General features: G+C 42.1%; 1 long non-coding RNA gene across 1 annotated transcript in view; it reads right to left on the bottom strand.

The window, feature by feature from the left end:
- Window positions 1-622: 622 nt before the first annotated feature.
- Window positions 623-6446, bottom strand: part of LOC148773874 (uncharacterized) — a 28784-nt gene continuing 22960 nt past the window's right edge. The window contains exon 2 of the long non-coding RNA XR_016036399.1: window positions 623-1010. This is a non-coding gene — a long non-coding RNA (uncharacterized LOC148773874). The remainder of the gene's footprint in view (window positions 1011-6446) is intronic.

Here is a 6446-nt window from a genome sequence, read left to right as displayed (position 1 = left end):
GCATGGTTAGTGCAGTGGGAAATGAGGCAAAAATCAACAAATTTTAGAAGCTGGAAAACTAGATTCAGCTGAACTGAGAGCTCCAAATCCCAAGCCTAATGCGAGGAAGGCTGAGCATCAACACAATTCGCACCACCGCATTGGCAGGAATATGCAGGGCTCATTAGTTAAAGGGGGGAGGTGGGAAGTGATGTAAAAGAAAATGGCTTAAAAGCTGCTTGAGCAGCAGTCAGATCCTTAGATTCCTTTCTCCATTTCATGCCACTGGGAACCTGCCCCAATACACTAGCAGAAATCTGGAGGTTTGCAATCCAGAGAAAATAGAATAGTCCCCAGACTGGGAGATACAGGCGCCCTTGAAGGTAGAACCACCTCGCCCAAAGAAGAGTGTGGCGTGACCACGAGCACACTGAGTTGTGAGTCCAGAGACATCCAACCCTTTTTCCCATTCCTCCCCCACAGCACAGGGAGAAGAATCCTAACCTTCCAGATGAGAGACTGGAAGGTCCTTCTCTGAAGACGCTCATGGAGATAACTGACATTAGGGGTTCTCCACAAACAGCCCATCAAATCACTTTGAAACTCAAAGTCAACAAGATGACCCACGTGATAGCAAATGTAATCCAGTCACTTTTCTGGTTCTTTATTCTTGAATAAAATCACTCTTGATCGGCCAAGGATTATGAGATATATAGACAGTTGGTCAAAGCTACTAACAGAGAAATCAGAGTGGTTTGTTTTTTTTTTTAGTTTTATTTCTTTCTGGCTGTGCTGGGTCAGGGCTTTCTCTAGTTGCGCTGAGCAGGTGTAAGGGCTTGCCGCTGCAGTGGCCTCCCTTGTTGCAGACCACAAGCTCAAGGGCACTCGGGCTCAGGAGTTGTGGCTCGTGGACTCGTGCGGCACACGGGTATAGTTGTCTCGCCGCACATGGGATCTTCTCGGACCAGGGGTGGAACCCATGTCCCCTGCATTGGCAGGCAGATTCTTAACCACTGGACCACCAAGGAGCCCTAGAAAGCAGAGATTTTTAAAAATTAAATTAGCTTTATAAGACAGGCTATTCAGGGAGAAGAAATCTTTTTTATTTTTAATTCCATTGATATCCTCAGAGAGGAGAGATATTACAATCATTTTTTTTTTCAAAGGATAAACACTCAGGAAATGAAAAGAAAAGCTCTCAGAAATGTCAAACTTGGTAACAGAATTTTAAAACTCAATGAAGTTGGCAGTTCCTCAAAAAGTTAAACATGGAATTGCCATATGACCCGGCAATTCCACTTCTAGGTGCATACCCAAGAGAACTGAAAACATACGTTTATACAAAATTTGTACATGAATGTTCGCAGCAGCATTATTCATAATAACCAAAAAGTGGAAATAAACCAAATGTTCATCAACTGATGACTGAGTAAATGAGATGTGGTATATTATACGTTTGACCTTTGAAAAACAGAGGTTTGAATTTCTGGGGTCCACTTACACCTGGATTTTTTTTCAATAAATGCAGTCAGTCCTTTCTATTTGTGGATTTCACATCCTCAGATATGGAAGGTTGACTGTATTCTATGCCATTTTATATAAAGGACTTGAGCAGCCATGGATTTGGGTATACATGGGGATTTCCAGAACCTATCCCCACGGATAGTGAGGGACCACTGTACAAAGGAATATTATTCTGCCCTAAAAAGGAATGAAATATTGTCAAATGCTAGAACATGTGTGAACCAGGTGAAAGAAGCCAGACACAAAAGTCCACATATTGTATGATTCCATTTATATGAAATGTTCAGAATAGGTGAATCCGTAAGAGACAGAAAATAGATCAGTGTTTTCCAGGGGATGGAAGTAGGAGGCAATCAGGATTAACTGCTAATAGGCAAAGAGCTTCTTTCAGGGATGTTGGGAATGTTCTGGAATTTAATAGCAGTGATGATTGCACAAAATAGGGAGTAGATTCAAAACCACTGAAGTGTACATTTTAAAGTTGTAAATATGCTACATGAGACATATTTCCATTTTAAAATACTATTAAAATAAAATCAATAGAATTGAAGGGAAAAGTTGAGGAAAGCTCCCAGAAAGGAGAGTCAAAGGAAAAAGATGGAAAATAGGAGAAAGAAAATTAGAAATTTAGAGAGAGCAGGAAAACAGAATAGGAGAAATTATCCATGAAATAATTCTAGAAACAACTGAAAGACATAGGTTTCCAGATTGAGGACCCTACGGGTGTCCAGAACAATGACTGAAAGTAAATCCACAGCAAGGCACATGGAGAAAATTTGTGACTACTGGGGACAAGAAGATTCTACTTATTTCAAGACAGACACATAGAGGTCCCACATACAGGGTAAGAGATCAAAAGAATTTCAAGCTTCTCAGTAGCTACACTGCACTGGAAATTTCTTCAAACTTCTAAAGGAAATCATTCCAAGCCTAGAATTCTATACTCCACCAAGCTATCATACATGTATGAGGGTAAACAAAGATGTTCTCAGACATGCAAAGTGTGTTAGATATTTTCCATCATCCCTTCCAGACCTTCGTCCTGCTCTGTGAGCTCAGAGAATTTTTTTCCCTGTCTGCATCGGTGGGCTCCCTTACCTTCCAGTTTCAATAACAAAAGACACCAGCAGGTCAGAGGACGCAACAAGAGCAAAGGGAGGAAAGTTGTTCCCCTCGCTTGGCTTCTATGGCTTGTCTATATCCCTCAAAGGCCACAGCTCTCATCAAACACCTTCTCCTACAGTTACTGTCCAAGTTCTAGTAACTCCTCCCTGCCCTTGATCCTTTAAGCCTTCCATCAGCCTCTCTGAGCCTCTGCCCCATCTCTTATGGTTTTTTTACTTATTCTTGTGTGTCTGCTGCATATACCAGTGCTGCATTTCCACCACTCTGGAGTCCATGTCTTAAAGCAGCCATTTGACAGATCTCCAGGTCAGCTAGAACTGGGGTGACTTAGGATGGGCTCAGCTGGACTTCTTTACTTCATGCTTTGGTAGCTAGGGCAGCTACTTTTTTCACTGGAGGTCTAGGAGATGGAAGCAACTCTGCTCCTCAGGCCTCTCACCCTCCTTGGATCAGTAGGTATGTTTCTCTCATGACAGTGGCAGAGCCTCAAAAGAGCAAACTAACCATAGGATTCCTCTTAAAGCCTAAGCTTCGGGACCAGCATGGTCTCACTTTCACCCACATGCTATTGGCCAAAAAGTCCTCTAAGCCCAGAGAAGAGAGACAAGGAATTACACTCTACAAATAACAATACCATGTAAGGATATGGATAAAAATAAGGATGAAGAATTGAAGTCAGTTATTCAATCTGCTTGTCCCATCTTCATCATTGTAAATAGCCCCTTTTATTAAATCTACCTCAATTACATTATTTGAGTGTGCCATATGTTGCCTTCCAGGCTCTAGACAAAGGTAAGAAGAGATATCAAAAAAGGACCCAAGAAAACTGTCCCTAAAAATGGGATTCTAATATTCTATAGCTCTCATTTAAAAAAAAAAAAATGTATTTCTTTGACTGCACTGGGTCTTAGTTGAGGCAGGCAGGATCTTTGATCTTCATTGGGGCATAAGGGTTTTTTGGTTTTTTTTTTAAGTTGCGGCATGTGGGATCTAGTTCTCTGACCAGGGATCAAACCTGGGCCCTCAGAATTGGGAGTGCACAGTCTTAGCCACTCACTAGACCATCAGAGACGTCTCTATTACTCTCATATTTAAGAAGCACACAACTAACTTTTTTACCAGTAGAAAATGGGATACTGGTAATCCATGGCACTTAGTGGCATCACAGTGACTCAATTTATCATTGGTGTTGAAGGGATGAGGTTCAGGTGGTGGGCAATAGAAATAAAGGGACTGTGATACTTAGTCACCATGGTGACAATAGTTATTATAAAGATTGTAGAGTCAGCTGGCTGCTTCTGATGGCTCCAAAGAGAGTAAGAAGGGAAAAGGACCTGTTGAAAACTTTTAATACCCAACTCAGAACCAGGAGGAAAATCAGGAAGTCTCGGTGTTTGCTCCAAAGAAAGACTTCTCCTCCTATAGCCTCTGGATTGATGTGGATGAGGATCAAGTCTAGAAAATGATTTTAATGTGGTAGAGTTGCAAACGCAATTAAATATTCAAACCCTTTGGTTTAAGTCCCTTACAATAAGCAGAGGGTATTGATGAGAAAGGCCTCCCTGGTGGCTCAGTGGGTAAAGAATTTGCCTGCAATGCAGGAGACCCAGGTTCAATCTCCAAGTCAGGAAGATCCCCTGGCGAAAGAAATGGCAACCCACTCCAGTATTCTTGCCTAGAGAATCCCATGCACAGAGGAGCCTCACGGGCTACAGTCCACAGGGTCACAAAAGAGTTGGACATGACTGAAGTGAGTGAGCATGCACACACCGATGAGAAAGGAGGACGATCCCAAGGTATGGAATGGAGACGTTTGTGCAGACACAGATGAAACTGAGACCTTGAATACTCAGATCCTCCTAAACCTCCCCAAATGAAAACCTTTCAATGACCACACCAAGAAAATGTGATTTTCTTCAGAATCCACCTCCACTACGCTCAAGGAGGGTTAAATGGCAGCATAGTTCAGATCGTAAAGTACAAGACATGTGCCTGGAGGAGACAGACTGTTTGCCAAAAGAAGTGCAGGATTTCATCAACTTACATCTACTCCTGTAAAGAGTTCTGGGGAACATGCATTTAACTAGATTCTAAGGTAGCTAGACAAACAAGAACGTAATCAAAGGACTGATTACCTAAAATCTTTTGAAATGGGTGCTCAACTGGAAAATAGTATGTAACGTCATGGTTTGAGCACTTGGGGAGAGGTATTAATATTCAACTAGGTTGGCCAATCTTGACAGTAAGCTATAGCCAGTAAGACTGAAATATCAGACATGCTATAGATAGAGGTCTAAATGCTAAAGAACATGAGAATGCTAAAAAGGATCTATTATATGCAATCTACTCAACCACCTGACAGCCTTATTTCCTCACGAGTTTCTGGAAGGTATTCCATTCTTCAGGGAATTAAGAAATAAATTAACCTGACCCTAATCCAGGTGGCTCAGTGGTAAATATAACCTAATCCAAGTGGCTCAGGCCCAATGCTTGGCAGGACTCTTTGGAGACACAGAAGCCATGGGTTTGATCCCTGAGTTGGGAAGATTCCCTGGAGTAGGAAATGGCAACCCACTCCAGTATTCTTGCCTGGAAAATGCATGCACAAATGCTAAAATCTGAAGCCCCCCCACCTCTGTCCACTAGTCAGAGTGTGCTTATGAAAGTCAGGTAAAACATCAGCCTTCCTTGGAAACTCAGTGGGACCATGGATCTGTTTTCATGGTTCCCAGTCTCAGAAAATATACTTGGAACAGATAGACATAATAGTGGTTCCGTGACCTATAGAGTGCAGTCTATTATTCAGAAAGGAGGGCCAAGTAGAAGGTCCTCGAACTGCCTTACCCCAACCCATTTTCCTCTGCTGAGCTAGTAACCCAAAAACAAGCTATAAACCATGCCAGAGGAATCACAGAGTTAGCGTCACCATTAAAGACTTGAAAGAGGCAGAGGTGTGATTCCAACCACATCCCCATTTAACTTCCTTTTCTGGCTCTTTCAAAAACCAGATGGTCTTGGAGAATGGCTGTAGATTATCACACACTTAATCAGTGATGCCACTTGCAGCTGATTGTGGATGTGATATCTTTGCTGAAGCAAAGCAACAGAGCCCTTGGAAACTGGTATGCAGATAGTAGCCTAACAAATTCTCCCCCACTCCCCATTCCAATGGCCAAAGTTAATCAGAAGCAATTTGACTCCAGGTGGCAGAGACAACAATATATTTCACTGTAAAGGCACCAGCTCTTTGTCATGACAGTCTGGGGAGGCCTTGATTGTCTTGGTACTCTAAGAACATCATACTAGTCCATCACATTGGTGTCATGATAGAAAGCTCAAGGACTTCCCACTCTAGAGGTCTAGATCATGTCAGGATATGCTCTGACAGGCACAATACTTGCCACATATACCACATATGATCGTGTTGCTCCTACCCACATATCAGGAAACTTATCATAAGGCTGTCAGATCAATGGTGAGCAAGATAGGTAGTGCCTTCTCCATGAAGATGACTTCACGGAAAAGAAGTCATGGAAAAGAACACAGGAAAAGAACAGGTCAAGGAAAGTTTCTTGGGGGAAGAAGAGGTATGGGATCATATGTTGGAAAGGAAAGATGAGTCCATCCGAATCAGGGGAAACCACCATAATATTCAGGTATTTTCATTCAGTTTTGTTTCAAAAACCTCAAAACAAATATTGTATATTAATGATATCTGTGGAATCTAGAAAATGGTACAGATGAACCTATTTGCAAAGCAGAAATAGAGACACAGACATAGAGAACAAACGTATGGACACCAGGAAGGGAAAAGGGTG

Source organism: Moschus berezovskii, chromosome 25 (assembly GCF_049115385.1).
Source record: "Moschus berezovskii isolate FMDL1 chromosome 25, NW_MosBer_1.0, whole genome shotgun sequence".
Classification (NCBI taxonomy): Eukaryota; Metazoa; Chordata; class Mammalia; order Artiodactyla; family Moschidae; genus Moschus; species Moschus berezovskii.
This window is presented reverse-complemented; position numbering and strand designations above follow the sequence as displayed.